This window comes from Aedes aegypti, chromosome 2 (assembly GCF_002204515.2).
Source record: "Aedes aegypti strain LVP_AGWG chromosome 2, AaegL5.0 Primary Assembly, whole genome shotgun sequence".
Taxonomy (NCBI): domain Eukaryota; kingdom Metazoa; phylum Arthropoda; class Insecta; order Diptera; family Culicidae; genus Aedes; species Aedes aegypti.
The window spans coordinates 180539299-180558806 of NC_035108.1; the positions used below are offsets into that span (position 1 = coordinate 180539299).

Consider the following 19508-nt stretch of genomic DNA (forward strand, 5'->3'; position numbering starts at 1 on the left):
TTCCAATATGAGCAAAAATCGTAACAAAAAGGCACTATCGGATACGGATTGTCGGGTGATCTATTTTTTTTTTTTACCTCGAATACAGCAAATAATAATTATACCAGCTGCATAAGGTCAACACCCTATTTATTGAATTGACTTAGGAAACAGAGCCTTTTTGATGTTATAGCAATACCTTCGCTTAAAAAAAATACATATATTTAATCTTAAGCCCTCGCGCATTAAGATTACTCACAAGCTCTAGGCCCTCGCGCACTAGAACAATCTACGATCTCGCTACTAGGTTTTCATCTTGTGCCCTCGCGCATTAAGATGTACTCATTCATCTCATTCATATTCTAGGCCCTCGCGCTCTAGAATTATCCTAGGCCCTTGCGCACTAGGTATCTACTCATTTAGCGAAAATACTTTGATCGATTATCTTAAGCCCTCGCGCATCAAGATATGCATTGCATTTTCATTTAAATTCGCTCAATCTAGGCCCTCGCGCTCTAGAACAAACTCAGATCCACTTCACTTAGGCCCCCGCGCACTAAGACACTTTTACTTTTTAGTATACCGATAAATTCTATGAGCACCATATATTTACTATTACATGCTGCTTTTTTGTAATTGACCTTGCGATATCGTCATTGTTCTTCTCGAATCTCTGACCAACAATTGGCTTGTTTAGGGGTATTCAGTTTATTACATATTATGAATCTACGTTAAAAATTGAACTAGAATCCAAAGTTTCAGAATTTTCTGAGACCTGTAACTATTTTCAAAACACGTTTGAAGTTAGTATGGAAATCACGTTTGAATCACCCCTCGGCAAATTTTACTTCGGAACGAGCTGTCATTATGTAAATTGAAATGTCATTGAGTCGACGGGTTGAAATCTTTATCAATGATTTATAGTATCAAAAATAAAATATTGAAGCGCAATAAAATCGTGTTCTACCTAGAAAAATGTGCTCTTTCGATCAAAAAACTACGAATATCTCATTACTAAACAACCCAATTCAATAATTCCAATAAGACACTATCGTCAATTCCAAGAGAAAAAATAAACAAATTCCAACACTACGGCCATTTTCTTTCTCCCCCAGAAGCTCGTCTTGCACCTTTCTTTTCTTTTTTTGATTTAGGTAAAACGCCTTTCTTATATGTTTCCAATTCCACTTGGAAAAGAATTTACCTTTTGTCCGCCGTCGCCAGATGTAGGGGAGTGGTCCAAATCCGTAGTATCCAATCCGAAATTTAACGGTATACGCCGGTCACTCAACTATTACGTCTTATCCCGCACGTAGTCGTCTCCAATCTACCTCCTCTGACAGATCGGAACAAGGTTTTCATAATGACAGGTAGGGTGTATTCAAAACCAAGGTACATTATATTCGAGGTATGTTATTTATTCAGTGTAGGTCCCTACAGTAACCTGTAGTGGTGGTATCACATTTTGGCATTTTTTGCTTAAAGCCGCGTCATAATTCATATGGCATAGATGCAATAATATCTCGGATGTGATCCAACGGACATTCTGCGTCATTGATAGAATTGATGCCCATTTCAAATAATTAATCTATTCGAAGTGGACATTAATACTATTGGTGACGTTCAGTTTGCCTTTTGCTAACCAGAATGATCCGTAGCCACTCTTACTATTAGCTAGCTAAATACATCGTTATCATATACGACGTAGGGAATACTTAGGAACTCTTAGGAAAATGACTAGTAGATTCACTGAGTAGAAATAAGTGGCGACAATCTTATTTTATTATGGTTTTTACATTGCCATAATAAGAAATACCTCTTTTGTAACAGCGGTATAAATAATCTAATTCCAGCTTCATTTTCGCAAAATTTACAAGTAGAAAGTAGGCGTTGTGAAGCATTGCATTTGCCACCGAAAAGTGAATCTTGTAGGAGACTGTAATAGAAGCCTAAGGTAACTTTACTCTTCAATATTCACTATAAAAATGACTATGGAAAGTAAGACGCTGAGATCGATCTTTAGGGTACACTTGCTAGTTTCGAAAAATTGTTGGACAGACAAGGAAAGCGACTTTTTTCTTTAAGGATATATGAACGTAATGACCAATAAATACTTTTAACAACAAAAAATGAAATTAACTAGAACTACTACCAAACCGCCTAATTTTGTTAAGACTTGACGACACTTGACATTTAAGACTCTAATCTTACGTAAAAGACAATAGTAATCAGAATAGCACTTGAATGACAAATTATTCAAAATCATTTCGACTAAACAGTATTAGTAATGCACTACTATTTCAAACAAATTCTACACTACTATTTCAAACAAATTCTGATGGAGCTGCTGATTTTCATAATGCTTCCTTTTCTCAGAAGCAAGGGAATATGGGTACTTTTCAAAAACTACACAGCAAAAAAAGTTGTTGAATATTACATCGAAACTGCTGCAACCAAGTCGTTCCCTCGGTTGTGTGATATTACACAGCCCGACGTACACGCGGGTTATTGGTGTAATAAATGCGACCGATGTAATGGCTCCGATGTAATAGATTCAACGTACACAATACGATGTAATCGATGCGATGTAATATGAAAACTATGTAATCTAAGCGATTTTAGCAAAAACAGTGATCACTAATTCTGCTCAATGGTTGATTAAATTGCTTTTTTATCATGTTTTGCTTTTCAATAATATTTATGATGTAAAATAAGGGTTTACCCACATATTGAATTATTGAATCTTTTAACTTGAAATGATAAAAGCAATTTAATCAACCATTGAAAATAATTTGATGATAAAAAGATAAAATAGGTTTCAAATAAATAAAATAATACATAAGGTTTATTTACAAATTTTATAACGCCAAAAATGCACATTTTGAACTGTCTTCTACCATCTCGCAATGCTTTTTACATGAACATTCTTCAAATATCGTAAGAGCTGTAACATTTTGAGAACACCCATCCACCCCCTTTAGCGTTATAAAATTTATTAATAGACACAATATAGAATCAATTAAATATGAATTACAATTTTTTATTGTACGTATCATCTTGAAATAATTTATTTCATTTTTTATTGCATTATCAGACTGATGAAGTATAACGGTTGGGATGTTTCAGGAGATAAATACGACGAACCGCAGCGGAATGATTCACATGTGCTCTGCAAAGCCCGTTCAAGTATTGCGTGCTGATCTAGAAAAAGAAAAGAATATATTATTGAATAGGATTTTAGTTTTCTACATTAACTAAAGTTGTGTTCAAATATTATACAGAATTACCAGTTTTCGAGATCTTAAATTCTTTCTTTGATTTTGGGAAATTCTTAGATGCAAAGATTTCAACAAACCCGTTTCCGGTAATCTTTCACCTGAAATTTTCGGAATTCTACTGTCAGTTTCCTCGTCTAGAAATGCAGATACTTCGCAAGTTATTTTTCTTTTAGTCATACCGTTGAAATCCAAGCCAAGGTTTTTATGTATATTTTCTTTTGAGGAACTGGCTTGTTTTTGAGCTCTCATACAATTTGTATGCAATGAAAAATTTATGAAAAACCTTTCTATTCTATAATAAATATACAGAGATGAACCAGCCTTTGGCTGAAAATCTCTCTAATAAAGATAAAATAAAAAAATATAATAAATATAATATAATTATATAATGAATATAAAACTAAATCTATTTTATCAAAACTAAGTTTCTGCCACTTACACTCGTGGCATTGTAACCGTGCGGTTAGCGGAGTCAGTCGTATTGTTCCACGGGGTGTGGGTTCGCTTCCCGCTCCAGTCGGTGGAAATTTTTCGTCAAGCGAAAAATTCATCGCTGGGCTACTGGGTTTGTAATCGATCAGTCTGTGCAGTCTTTGACTTAAGATGGTGTAAATTGTCTAAACATTGTATACACTCCTTTGCTTCTAACCCGCTCAACTATGAGTGCAAGAAGTAGCCTTTGACATATTTGCATCACTTCATGATAAATAGGATTTTTTTTATATTCACATTATCAAAAAATTTCAGCTTTCATCAGCAGTTTCTAAAAGTTTATAATGTTTTTGGATGACGCAAATGTTTGTCCAGAAACATTCAGTCTTCTCAAAAGGTTTATTAAAAAACTATTTTAATTATCTATAACGGAACTTCTAAGCTTAATTAACTGTTTTCAAATATTTAAAAAATATCTAAATGTGTTATTTTTGAAGCCTCATTTGTAAATCTATAAATTTACTTTTTTGCCTTCCTGGAATTCCTTCAAATTATTTTTCTCTACAAGAGTTGCTTTTGAGTTCTTTCTGTAATTCATTCAAAAAACCTTCCAGAAGAAATAAAAAAAAAACAATTTAGTACTATACCGCTTAACTCCACTAGAGTTTGTATCCTTTAACCGATACACGTATTTCGAGGTAAGGCCGTTTTCAGTGTCGTGTACTAGACTCGAGTGTTCGAGTTTATTTGTTGAATTAAATAGTATAGTACAAAATTCGGGTTTTGTATTTATTTATAGGTATTCCACTAAACAGCTCGAAGATTTATTACCTTCTAGCTGTTTTGTCAGGAACTCCTTTTTGATTCCTCCTTTAGAAAATCTCTTTAATTATTCGAGAAGTTTATCATGTAATTGCTTCATGAATTTCTTAATATATTTTTAGCATACTTTTATTTAATGATTTCTTCTGAATATTGCCAAAGTTACTTTATGAAATTTCACTGGAACTTTCACATTAATTTATTTATAAGTTCTGTCATTGCTCTAGTTTCTTTTTGGATTTAATCTACTGTATCCCTGTCTACCACTTAGGGATTTTCGAGAGCGATTGATACCGATTCGTTTTGCATCGTTAGTTATCGCCATCGTTGGACAAAGAGCTATAAAGAATTATGAAGACTGGTTGGTCGGGATGTGTTCGCTCCCTCAAGATTTCCTTTTACTAAGAGGCTCTTAGGATTTCTCAAGGAGTAGAAGTGGAATGCTTCTAAGCGTTCTTAGAAAATTGATCCAGTTTTTTTTAGGATTTCTTCAACAGTTCTTGTACGATTTTCGCAATAGGTTTTTATTCTGAAATCCCTCATTTTTTATTTCTCCTCATATTTAGAGTTTTTTTAGCTCTATGTGACATTGCTTCCGGACTTAATCAAATTTATATATATATATATATATATATATATATATATATATATATATATATATATATATTTATTTTCGCATGATTACGAATTTCCATAGGATCTTTTTGGATGAATTTGTCAAAACGTTGTTATTTGGTGTTTCTTAAGGAATTGCTTCTGGACTTATTACTGGAATTTCCCCAAGATTTATATAATAACATTCTTGGGCAAAGCTAGGTATGCTGTTCCGCTCAAGTAAAAGTTTCTGCGGAAGAAATGCTCAAGAAATTTTCTACAGTGAGCTCCATTTGAATTGACATTTCTTTTCAACTGCATACTGAGATCAAAGAAAAATGCTTTTCTTGAGCATTCCTCGCAAGAAATTTCCCGTGCATCGAGATAGGCGATTACTTTTCTGTTGAAGTGCATACTTCCCATAACTTATAAAATTGCCCCAGAAGTTCCCTCTTAGTTTACTACAAAAAAAACATTTCATTCAAAAGTTTCAGTTCAAATTTTAAATTAATTCATCCAAGCAAACTTTGTTAAATTTTCACATAAGGTCCTCACTAGTTTTTTTTTGTAATTCCTGCAGGAATTTCTTCTAGATTTCCTCCTAAAGTACTTTATAATGTTGCTCCAGGAGACCCTCCATGAATTCTTCAATCAGCTTTTAGAAATTCTCTAGCAATGTATTTGTTTTTCTTTTTCAGATTTTACATCAGGAGTTTGTTTTCCATGATTATCCTGAGGCGTTCCTAAAGGAATCCATCCATAAATTCCATTCATTTCAAAATATGAGAAATTCTTTGAGTAGGCTTTTTAATTCTTCCAGGAGTAACTCCTGGATTTTTTTTCCATTTCCATTTCAATGTTTTTTATAAAATTTCTCGAGAACATATTCAAGAACATTCCCCAAGATTTCCTTCTGATTTTTATAATACCTTATGCAATTGCTTAACATTTGGACAAATTCATGAGAAGATCATGTATACATTTTGTGAGAATTCGTTTTAGAATTCTGCCAAAAAATCGAATTGAATTCCGTGAACTCTCCGGAACCAAACCTCTTGTATTTGCACACGAAGTATTTGATTGATACGCGTATTTTGACCTCAACTGTAAGGCCGTTTTCGCAAATTAAATTTCTACGATTTCTTAGCTGTACAAACAAATATTTCTTTAGGAGAACCTTCAGGAATTTCTACAGAGATTTGTCCAAATGATTCATGAAGGAATCATTCCGGGGATGGCTCCGAAATATTTTAGAAATTACTAAAAATATTGTTGAAAAAAATTAGGAAATATTTCTGTTTGAAGAAGACTTGGAGGATTTTCTAAATAAATTATATAATTATTGAAAATAATCAATCAATGGAATTTCTAAATAATATCTCGCCAATTTTTTTAATTAACTTTTTGAAAAACATCGAACTGAATCTCTAAAGAATGTTCCGAGGAATTATTGGATTCGGGTGAAAAACTTTTTGAAGAATCCATGGAGGCTTTACTAGAGACATTGAACGATAAATATTTGGAAGAACAGCAGCAGTGATTCCTGCATGAAACGCTGGATAAATTCCTAGATAAAGATCAGGAGGAACCTCTTTAGGTATGTAATATATTTCCTTGAATAATCACCGGAGGTGTTTTGTTGTCTTCCAAAGAAGAAGTTATTATTATTGGTATTATCTTTGTTGAGGAGATTTTCAGCCCTATGGATGGTTCATCTCCTTATATTCAGGGAATAAACTGTATATATGTTTTTTTATTTCAAAGAATCCCTAAGAAAATGGAAGAAAGAATAACAGAAAGAATGGGGTTAGGATCTCCTAAACAAATTCTTTTTTAAAAGTTATTATTATCTTAATTAGAGAGATATATTGTTAGCACAAGGCTGGATCACCTCAAAAAAATATTTTTTTTTCTTCTTTCTTCATTAACAAGATTTTTAGTTTTTGGCCAGTTCATCTCGGGAACAACGGCTTCACTTACCTTCCATAGGAAGCCGTCACTATATTGTTTTGCGTCATAAGTGACTATCTCGGGGAAGCGATTCGATCCCAGTCCTCGGCGTGAGAGGCGAGAGTTCTAACCAGTGGCTTAGATTTTCGCAAAATAGTCATGAGTTCAGAAAATGAATTTGTTTCGGTGTAGTCTGATGTTTACAAATTAGAACCTTACGATGACCTCTTAGTTCTTGACATTTGCCTGATAGTTCATTCAGTTCATGCGATTGACAAATGAACTTCAAAAATTCCATAAAAACCTGTACATCAGGAATTTCTTCATATATTATATCGGATTTTTCTCTAGAAGTACCTTACTGCCCCTCTTTGCACAACAGTCCCATGTTGGAAAACGACAAACTGAGAAAAAGACGATTGAAATGTGGAAACATTTTCGCTCCTAATAAATTTCTTTTGAATTTAAGTTGAAAATTTGCCTTAAAGTGCACAAAAATCGTAGCGAGACTGTTATGCGATTATATGCAATATAATATTGTGTATTTCTTTCACTACTGGACTGCGAAGTGCGGCTTCATAAGTGCGAAAATGCGAATTAAAGTGCGAGATTGCATTGAATCATGTTGGTGTCTTCAGAGCACTTATTCTTTGGACTGCGGTGAATAACCCCGCTAAAGACACCGACTCGATTTGATGCAATCGCGCACTTTTATTAGCTTTCAAATAAAAAAATGTAAAATGAAAATATTTTTTTTTGTTGCTAATTTATTTTTATTCCTCTCGTACCACATAATACATACTTATGTGTGATACCCACTAATTTGAAAATATTTTCGTAACAACGTGTGTTGGGTAGTCTCAGCTTCGGAACGTTTCAACACTTATTGACAGCAGATTCTGTTTGATCAGCTTCAATGCTGGAAATTTATTTCAATAATTATTTACATTAAGTTAACTAAATTTACAATTGGACTTACATTATAGTATTTTCTTACATTCCGAAGAACAACTCTCCAACTATCAACTTAGGTTTTACTTGATTTTCTCTCAATTCACACTGCTCGTAAATCATAATAGAAATCGTATATAGCTTCATCAGTGTTGCCAGTTTCACCAAAACATAAAACCTCCACAACAACGTGAATACATGACATTTACAATGCCGTAAGCAAGTGTGTATTAAATACAGTCAAACCTCCATGAGTCGATATCTGAAGGGACCATAGACTCATGGAAACATCGAGTCACGAAACAGAACTGCTTTGGAAAGCTGTTTGAGCGAATCATCAAAGTTACCATGAAATTTTGTTAAGTATGGTTCCATGAGTCGATATTAGGACATAGAACATCGACTCATGGAGGTTTCACTGTATAATTGATTTCTCTTTACTTCTCTACACATCAGTAAATAACTAGTAGTACCGAGAGACCGTATGTAGTAATGGAAAAGGTACCCATTCTGAGCCCGAACACTGTACGGACTTTGATATGACTGTTATGCGAATATTTTCAAGATGGGACAACACAAATGGGGTTTGTTTTTGTACAAGTTAGGAACAAAGGCTACTTTTTTAACAGTTTTTATCGATCTTCTGACGATGTTGAGTTGATTTATGCAAAAATCGCAAATCGGTCAAAAGTCGACATGGGACTGTTATGCGATAATGGGCAGCTTAGTCCTCCAGAATTTCATTCAGTTTTTCTATGACATCCTCCAAGACTCCCGTTTAAAACATGTTGGAATAATCCTCCTGGAAGATGTCTTCAAGGATTTCTCCGGATTTTCTACAAGATTGTCCTTCAGAATTCCTTTATGATTTCTCTAAGGATACCTCCAGGAATTAATCCAGAGAATATGCCTAAGATTTCGTTGGGAATTCCTCCTATAGTTCTAAGAGATTTCTCAAGGAAGTTGCATGCGCTAGTGTATATGCACGAAAAATCGCTAAAATTTAACGCGAAAAATATTTGTATGGAGAATGTATCTAACGAATTATTTCTCAAAATTTAGAACTTTTTTTGAAAAAATATTTGGTACCGGTTGTACGTTATTGATAATAATTATTACGCCTACCTTCAGTGCGCATCGTACCTTCGTGCTGTGCGTACACGAATTCTCTCTGCTCTTGGAAGTTTTCTTAAAAACTACCTAAAGCAATAAAACAGTACTTTTCAGTGCTACAAAAACAGTACTTTTCAGTGCTAAAATTAAAAACGGTACTTTTCAGTGCTACTAAAACAGTACTTTTCAGTACTACTTTTTCAACTATTGATCCCTTTACGATCCTTGTTTGGACCCGTGCCTTCGATTTTTCGTTGGACCCGTTGGCGTAAGCTAGCGGTGGTAATCCTTCTTGGACACCGTCTTGGGAAAAAACCTTTCGAAGGTCACGTCTTCTTTCGTTTATTAATTAAACATGGTATCAACAACAAACAAAAGGAAGGGTGAATCTCTGAATTCACTACTTCCTTCCAAAAAAGTGGGTTTTAAAACTGTCACTACACGTGGCAAGAATGGAAGAAAGGACGCTTCCCCGGAATGCGAACTTTCTTCCAAGGGTGAAATGAATAATTGTATCGAAATGAGCAATCAGTTCGATGCTCTAGACAAATTTTCCGAACACCAAATCGAAGCAGCCTCTAGCCCAGGCTCTTTGATTCAAGTGAGGAAGCAAAGAGTGCCGCCTATCGTGGTCAGTTGTTCCGAATTTGGGGGATTTAGGCAGGAGAACTTGAACTCCATTAGGGGAATCAAGGTTTCCTTCCAAATCGCAAAGAAAGGAGACTGTCGCGTTTTGCCGGAAACTCTTAAAGATCGTGAGCTTCTTCTCAGACATCTTGAAGAGAAGAAGCACAAATTTTTTACTTATGACGACAAAACTGAACGTTTGTTCAAAGTTGTCTTGAAAGGTCTCTCAAGTGACTATAAATCACCTGAAGAGATCAAAAATGGAATAAATGATTTACTTGGATTTTCCCCAGTCCAAGTAATCATTATGAAAAAGAGAACCCAATCTGGCATTGTTCGGAAAGGGCTTTCTCAAGAATTTTATTTAGTTCACTTTAACAAAAAAGAACTAAATAATATTAAAGCTTTAGAAAAAGCAAAACTTTTGTTTGATGTCCGTGTGACATGGGAACATTTCCAAAAACCTGGAGGAAATTACCAGAACCCTACTCAGTGCCGTCGGTGCCAAAAGTGGGGTCATGGTACAAAAAATTGTCGCATGGATGCTAAATACATGATTTGCGGAGGTTCTTCTCACGCCAAAGACGTCTGTCCAGTGAAGGAAGATACCACCAAATTCATATGTTGTAATTGCGGGGCTAACCATAAGTCCAATTTTTGGAATTGTCCTTCACGCAAAAAGGTCATTGAGGCTCGTGCCAGGCAGATGAAAGATAATATCCGTTACGATAACGGTCGTTTCCGGAATTTACCTGGTAGAGTATCGAACAATGCTCATTTTTCAGTTAACGATCGCTTGATCATGAATCATACCTATCAGGAAGATCATAATCATGCTCATTCACAAACTAATTTTAATCCGTCGGGTAGCCGTTCGAATCTTTCTATTTCGAATGTATCTACCCACGGTAAATCCTTTGCCGATATCGTATCAGGAAATTGGAACTCCTCCCCTGTTCGATCCATGGGTACCCATTCTACTTGTTTCAAATCAAATGGAAGAAACCCTACCGCCACAGGTAACTCCACTTCATCGTCTACCGGAAATTCCAATGGGAAATCACATGACATGTCTGCCTCTGATTTTAATTTTCTAACTGAACAATTGAATCTAATGATTGATGCAATGTTCAAAGCCACCACTATGACTGAAGCAGTCCAAGTAGGTGTAAAATTTACAAATCAAATTGTTATTGGATTACGTTTTTCTAATGGATCCAAATAATAATTTAAATATTTTAAATTGGAATGCTCGTTCTCTGAATGGTAAAGAGGACGAGCTGTTTAATTTTCTTACGGTTAATAACGTGCATATAGCAGTTATTACCGAAACGTATTTAAAACCTGGATCTAAACTCAAAAGAGATCCTAACTTTTTTGTTTATCGTAATGATCGACTTGATGGGGCATGTGGGGGAGTTGCAATCATCATTCATAGGCGTATAAAACATCAACTGTTTTCGTCATTTGAAACTAAAGTTTTTGAAACTTTAGGTGTTTCTGTTGAAACACAGTTTAGTAAATATACTTTCATAGCTGCTTATTTGCCTTTTCAATGCTCTGGGCAGCAAGTTAATTTGCTCCAAACTGACTTGCGTAAATTGACTCGCAATAAGTCAAAATGTTTTGTCATTGGTGACTTTAATGCCAAACATCGGTCATGGAATAATTCTCAAAGTAATTCCAACGGCAGAATTTTATTTGATGAGTGCTCTTCAGGATATTTCTCAATTCAATACCCTGATAGCCCCACATGTTTTTCCTCTTCTAGAAATCCATCTACGATTGATTTGGTCTTAACCGACTCTAGTCATCTTTGTAGCCAATTAGTTACTCATGCTGATTTTGATTCTGATCATGTCCCTGTTACATTTCAAATATCCCAAGAAGCGATTCTCACTCCTATCAGCTCCACTTTCAATTATTTACGAGCCGACTGGAATATATATAAAACGTATGTTGACTCCAATCTTGATGTTAACATTTCTTTAGAAACTAAACTTGATATTGACAATGCTCTTGAAACTTTAACAAATTCCATTGTTGAAGCCCGGAGCATTGCAATTCCAAAATGTGAAGTAAAATTTGAATCCGTGATTATAGACGATGATCTTAAACTCTTGATCCGTCTTAAAAACGTGAGGAGAAGGCAATTTCAACGCACTCGCGATCCTGCTATGAAAATTATATGGCAGGATTCGCAGAAAGAAATCAAGAAACGTTTTGCTCAGTTAAGAAACAAAAATTTTGAAAATAAAATTTCTCAATTGGACCCTGGCTCTAAGCCCTTTTGGAAATTATCTAAAATCTTGAAAAAACCTCAGAAGCCAATACCGGCATTGAAAGAGGAAAACAAATTATTACTAACTAATTGCGAAAAAGCTCAAAAACTTGCTATGCAGTTTGAAAGCGCGCACAATTTTAATTTAGGACTTACTAGTCCAATTGAAAATGAAGTTACTCAGGAGTTCGAAAATATTCTCAATCAAGAGAACGTTTTCGAAAATGCCTGGGAGACTGATCTGGAAGAAGTGAGAACTATTATTAAAAAATTCAAAAACATGAAAGCTCCTGGCGATGATGGAATTTTCTACATCCTCATCAAGAAACTTCCAGAAAGTAGCTTATCATTTTTAGTTGATATATTTAACAAATGTTTTCAATTAGCATATTTTCCTGACAAATGGAAAAATGCTAAGGTTGTTCCAATTTTAAAACCAGACAAAAATCCTGCAGAAGCTTCTAGCTATCGTCCAATCAGTTTGCTTTCCTCCATCAGTAAACTTTTTGAAAAGGTTATTTTGAACAGAATGATGGCCCACATCAACGAAAATTCAATTTTTGCCAATGAACAGTTCGGATTCCGCCATGGACATTCGACCACTCATCAACTTTTACGTGTAACAAATTTGATCCGTTCCAACAAATCTGAAGGCTATTCTACTGGTCTTGCTCTTCTAGACATAGAAAAAGCATTCGACAGTGTTTGGCATGAAGGTTTGATTGTAAAATTAAAAAACTTTAATTTTCCAACATACATTGTTAGAATAATTCAAAGTTATCTGTCAAATCGTACACTTCAGGTTAATTATCAGAACTCCAGATCTGAAAGACTTCCTGTAAGAGCTGGTGTTCCTCAAGGCAGCATTTTGGGACCAATATTATACAATATTTTCACATCTGACTTACCTGAGCTACCTCAGGGATGTCAAAAATCTTTGTTTGCGGATGATACAGGCCTCTCCGCCAAAGGACGAAGCCTGCGTGTCATCTGTAGTCGATTGCAAAAAAGTTTGGATATTTTTTCTTCATACTTGCAAAAATGGAAGATTTCTCCTAATGCTTCCAAAACTCAACTAATAATATTCCCACATAAACCAAAAGCTCTTTATTTGAAACCTTCAAGTAGACATGTTGTCACGATGGGAGGGGTTCCAATAAATTGGTCAGATGAAGTTAAGTATCTAGGGCTCATGCTAGATAAGAATTTAACTTTCAAAAATCACATTGAGGGGATTCAAGCAGAGAATTCAAAATAAAATTTTGAAAATGATTCTGAGGCTTCCTCCCTGGTATAGTACCAATGAGTTACATAGAATATCCAATGTTGAAACATTGGAACAAATGTCAAATACAATCATTAATAATTTCAGGCAAAAATCGTTACAATCTTCTATTGCCACGATTAATGCGTTATATGTTTAGGTTAAGTTAGGTTAAGTAGTATATTAAAAACTTTTTTTTTCTCTTATAAGCAGGTGAAATCAACTCACCTGTAAAAAAAACTGAACTGCTACGGCAAATGAAATGTAATATGTTGTTAACAAAATGTTAATTAAATCTTAAATTTGTTTTACCAAATTAGGATGATAGTGTTGTCAAATAACACAGAACACCTAGATATAAGAAATGAATGTAATGTTTGGAATGATACTAATAAAGAAATAAAAAAAAAAAAAGAAAAAAAAAAAAAAAAAAAAAATTACGCCTACCTTGCGGGTTTTATTGAAATAAATTCAGTGGAAATGTTTGGAAGATCTCACAACCGGAGAATTCGGTTGAAAAGTAAGTGAAAAAATATGTGGAGAAGTTCTAGGGTAGTCTTTGGATAAATTGTATAAAGTAATCTCTGAGAACATTACAGGAGGTAGTAACGTTGAAGGGTTCAAGGATTTCCAGAAGCAAATTCTAGAGAAATTCCTAAAGCTTCCTTTGAAAAATTGCTGAAAGAATAGGTAGATGAATTTCTTGTTGAAGGCTTCTCTACAGAGCCTGTATTAGTTCCTGATATTGTTCCAGATGAAACCTCTGGAGAAACCACTAGGATAATTTCTGAAGCTGTTCTCGAGAAATGCGAGAAGACATTTGCATCATAATTATCTGCAACCAAGATATGGAAGAAAGTTACTTTGGAGACCATTTTGGCTAAAATAGAGAATTCATAGACCATTCATCAAAAATAGAGACTTTTTTAATTGTAATTGTAATTGTAATTGCTCAATCCACACCCTGGCAGACAATTATCCGCCCATCTAGACACGGGCTGGGTGAGGACCTACCAAGCCTCCCCCGTTAACATGTCCTATACCGTTTAGCACACCGGGATCTTCCACAAGCAGGCGCCGGAATTAAAGCGGTCCCACAAGCTTCAGATACATTAAATAGATATAGTCCCTCTGGCACTAAACCGAATAGCGGCCTTCATATCATCACTAGCACTGCCTATCCCGCACGCCAAACAAAATGCCGGAAGTAGCGTGCCGTGTAGAACATCCGATGTTCTACACAGCACATCACCTCCGACACCATGCTCAACGTACAGCAAAGACATCGCTAATAAAAAGCGGAATGCGTCATTCGATTCAGTGCCAGAGGGACTATAAATGTAACGAAGAGGAAATGAAAAGATAGTAGAGATGGTTTGGTTGTTGGATTGCTGAAACGAGAAGAAATAAAGTCATTACGTTAAAACGTGGTTTTTATAGTTGAATAAATGTATCGATAGTTTCTCATCTGTTTCTTTTCCGTGTCGTAGTTGCGTCGATTCTATCCACCTCGAGTTTTGTCGTCTCCGCTCGAGCAATGAGGACCGCGATGAAATGAAAATATAAAAATATGACCATTAGTGTTTATCTATTATTTAATGTGGTTCTCATTTGCTTTTAAATACCTAAGTAACATGTGAACTCTGCCTCTATCAGAAAATTCTAATGAATTATATTTTATTCTCCTGCACTTTCCCTAACACAAAGTATTCCTATTTAGTAAGACATTTACAAGTGCAAAAGCGCAAATAAAAGTGTGGGACCTCATCGAATCATGTTGATGCCCTCAGAGCACTCATTCTTCGATTTGCGAAAAATGAGTCCGCTGAAAACACCGACCCGACTCGACGCAATCGCGCACCTCTACCAACGCCTCCGCACATGTAAAAACTTCTGCGATAAACCTATGGTGTGAAAGAAATGCGCAATATTATTTTAATTTCAATCCTAACTGCATGACCCGTAGGCTCTATGCGTATGATTGTTCATTATTTTAGCTAAATATACCAGTTAACCTGTACATCAGAAGAAAAGAAAAACGATTAAGAATATCTTGCTTCGCGTGTGATACGAACAATTAGATTTATTAATATAATGCATTAGCATCCAAACAAATACCCTAGAAAATTTTCTTATTGTCCGACAAACATTTCAAAACAATTACGAACTGCAAAAATTCAACGGTAACTTTACTCAACAAAGCTTTCATTCGATCATTCTTAAAATACACAGTCATCAGTAGACCATGCACTATAATATCCTCCTAATATAACGCAGAGCTAAAAATCCTCTCTTGCGTTACCCAATCTGAACAAGAAAACATTTTCAAATACTTCCCATAATTTGTGCACGGCAAAACAGATTCCACTTTCTACGTAATGTAACCTAGTATGAACAGCTGCCCAACTCTCCAGACCTGCGCCCTCCAAGATCCAAGGTGCTGCTGCCTTACGTTCAAAACTTCTTTCCTCAAAGTCTGTCTATCAATTCCGAACTCTATTGCATACTACCATACCAATCAGACCCTATTCCTGACAAGACACAGAGTCATAACCCCAATGTGATGGATTTACCCAGTAAATCCACAACCTTGTCCTAACCCCTCTTACGTTTCGCTATCCTCGAAAGTCACCCATATTGATGCTTGGCAAAAAATATCAGTATTCAATCCACAAATCCCAAATTACACCACATTACGTTGGTCCGTTTGGCGTCGCCGGTGGATACCTGTTCTGACATTCGTTTCTTTTAAACTCCATTTCAACCATGTCCCTCCACTTTATCAATACGAATGTTGACGAATCACGATAATCTGAAGATCGTGACCAGAACGGAGGTAGGATAAATCACTAGGGACCAACTACCACCATCAAAAATAGAGACTTTTTTAAGACCTGAAAAAAAAAAAAAAAAAAAAAAAAAAAAAAAATAGAGACTTTTTTAAGACCTGAAAAAAAAGTGATCTCTAAAAAGAAACCTGCTACCAGCCCTAGATATGTCAATCCTTACATATTCAATAAAGAGATATTAGAAACATCAATCATGTTTTGGTATGTCGATAAAAGTTCATACTTGAAAGGATTCTCACTGAACAGCTCAAATAGCGGCACAGTGGCGAATTTTTGTTCGACTGAAGCGAATTTTCTTGCAAATAATGGTTGCTCTGGGTCTTGACGAGAATTGAACGTGAACCATGAATTACTGCCTTAACATAATTTCCCTGATAGTGATCGAAATTCCATCAGAATTCTAGTTTGAATAAAATTCCCTGATAATTCCAGGTTTTTCCAGGTAGTAGACACCCTCGGGACCATCATAGTAACCATGGAATTTCTATTTTAGTATCGTTCCATAAGTCGATCTATAACCGCTAAGGCTAAGGACCACACAAAGGGGTATATTTTATTTCTTCAGATACACGAAGAACTGATAGTATAGTTCCATAACAAGAAAAACTGTGATAAAGATAACCCATGTCTTCTAAGAATACGATAGACATGGTGCTTGAAGAAATTCTTGATCTGGTCAAGCACTTCTTGGAATCAAGGATTGAAACGATATCTCACCAAAGAAAATATGAACACTCGCTTGCCAAAATATTTGACATAAATCCAAATAAGTATCTTCCTAAGTATTCGAAGATTTTACCAAGAACAACAATCTGCCTAAGAATGCCTGAGGGACATTGCCATTTATTCATCCGTTAAAGATCTCAGCGAATGGCTAGAAGAATTTGCTATAAATATGACGAAATTCTTACAAAATCTTGTCAGGGATCACATATGGGCTTTGTCGTGGATCATTTTATTGTTGCGTTTTTATTGCAAACAAAGCTTTTTCAGGCAAAAGTATCATCATATATCCACTTAGATCTCCCAAGACATTTTTATAAAATCTGTTAGGGGCCGTCCATTAATTACGTAAGGAGTTTTGGTGGGAGGGAGGTTTGGTGGGCTTATTCACAAATTTCATAACGCCGAAAATGGCCATTTTTGACACCCACCCACCCCCTTGTAACGCTTTTTGTATTGATACTCTTCACATTTTGTATGAGCTGTAACAATTTTAGGATACCCACCCACCCCCTTCAGCGTTATGAAATTTATGAACAAGCCCCTGGTATATCTTACGCGCCATACAAAGCATTTTGAAATTTTGTACAAAAAATCTTACCATGAGAGAGAGGGGGGTTCGAAAACCCGCCAAAATTATCTTACGTAATTAGTAGACCACCCCTTAGCTCTGCCTTATGCCTACCGCCAGGAATCCGGATTTACAAGGAACTTTCAAGTAACACTAACAGGAAACCAACGATTTATGCCAGTTTTTCTAGTTTTGCACATAGTACTTTTTCCTGGTGTCCTACAATTTCCCGGCCATTCCTCGGGTTTTCGCGATTATCCCGGATGGATGGTGGTCTCCCTTTTTTTTAAGCATCCGGTCTCTGAACTCAGGCGCAACCAACCCTCATATAGTTTTCTGAGTATCCGGGGGTTGGAATTCGGGGGAATGTTATAGAATCGTCACTTACCCAACACACCGAAGCAGCTGGCGTCTCGCGACAACCCATGTAGAATCAAATCCGTATACCTTCGGTGGTTCCTGATTCTCGGTTCGGTTTCCTTCGGCAGCCTGAGCGCTGAACAGCGGGTCTTTGTCCGGCTGGTGTGCTAGAACTTTTGGAACAGCTCGTGTTGTAGCGGATTCTGTTCGCCGGAACCATACGGCAAGATGTTCTTGAGGCCTCGGAATGGGCATAATACAAATTTCGGCTGGATTCCTGATTCCCCAGGAAGATGACAGCATCCGTTGGGGCGCGTACGTACGAGCAATTCCGTTGATGTGTCTTCTGCTGCATTTTTCTTGGCCGCATTCGGAGGAGTAGAAGAAAAATCACCTGTGGACACCTCAGCGGCCGTCTTGCAGACAAATCGCACCACTAAACTATCAAAACGCTCACTTTCCTAGTTATTTTCGCGACGGAATTTCATTCCATTAATGGCGCCGGAAAAATCGGAAAAATGAGAGTAAAACACGCGGACTGCATGCTGACTGACTTCGTTGCAACATGGGCAGTGTTGCGAGACTTATTATCGCACCAGTTATTGATACAAAATAGCAATTCAATCTGTGTAATATAACAACGTTGGTCGGAATGACTTGGTTGCAGCGGTTTCTGTGTAATATTTCTACATTTTTGATGTGGATATTACACAAGTATCATGTAATGGGGATATGGTAATCTTGTTTTCGTGTAATTTCAGGGCGATGTAATATGACATCAAAAAGATGTTATTATGCATCTGATTTTTGCTGTTACATCGGATTTTCATTACATCGGGTGAATTACGTCGATGCAAATTACATTATTTTTTGCTGTGTACCACGTCACAATACTAATAAAAAACAATGTTCATGTGGGCGCCATTGCCTAGTCCGTCTGAGTATTGGTCCTGGTAGAGGGGAAACTTGGCAAAAGCCAGACCGAGGGTTCAGCCTTGACAAGTTAAGCTGTCAGGCAGCTCCAACTGAATACAAAAAAAAAAAAAAAAAAATGAACCTTGACACTTTTGATCATGTTTGACGTTCGCTTAGTCGACAAAAACACCACAGTGGTTTTAGTTCGACCACTGGGGTTGTTCCTATCTGACATTTCGTAAGGGACACGGAAAACAAAATACACCCAAAATTTGAGTTTAAGCCAAAAGATGTGACAAAATCTAAAAAAATATTTTTTTGAGCTTTAACCAACGGAAAACATTAGAAAATTGAGTAAACATGTGTTTTTGGCCTAAACTTAAGCGTTTGGCACTAAAATTGGGACAGGGCTTTAGGACCCTATTGTGTCGGCTTGGTATTTTGTTCCAAAAGTGAATATTATTTGTACAGATGACCATACAAATACGTGGAGTGATGGCCTCAATAGGATGGTGACCAAAATTTGAAAGAGATTTGAAGCCTAAATAAGAAGCTGTCTGTTCCCTGGTACCTCTCATCAAGATATATAGTGGGAAATGATATCGGTTCAATTGCGTATGAGGAAACTTGGAACTTGAAATCATGAAGTTGAAGGATGTTCATCATTTGAATCAGTTAATAGCTTCTTATTATTCTTAATTGCATCATATTCCAAACATCTTTTCGTTATTCTTCCAACAGATCTTCATGTTTCTGATTATATGTTATGGAATTGCAAATAAATGTAAATGCATTGACA

The 19508-nt window shown here is 36.0% G+C and overlaps 1 long non-coding RNA gene across 1 annotated transcript; it reads right to left on the reverse strand.

Annotated features, from left to right (window-relative positions):
* Nucleotides 1-2998: 2998 nt before the first annotated feature.
* On the reverse strand, nt 2999-18340 carry LOC110676237. The gene is made up of 2 exons (XR_002500197.1): nt 17823-18340; nt 2999-3180 (listed from the first exon to the last, which is right to left on the reverse strand). It is a non-coding gene; the product is annotated as an uncharacterized LOC110676237 (long non-coding RNA).
* Between the last annotated feature and the right edge of the window lie 1168 nt (nt 18341-19508).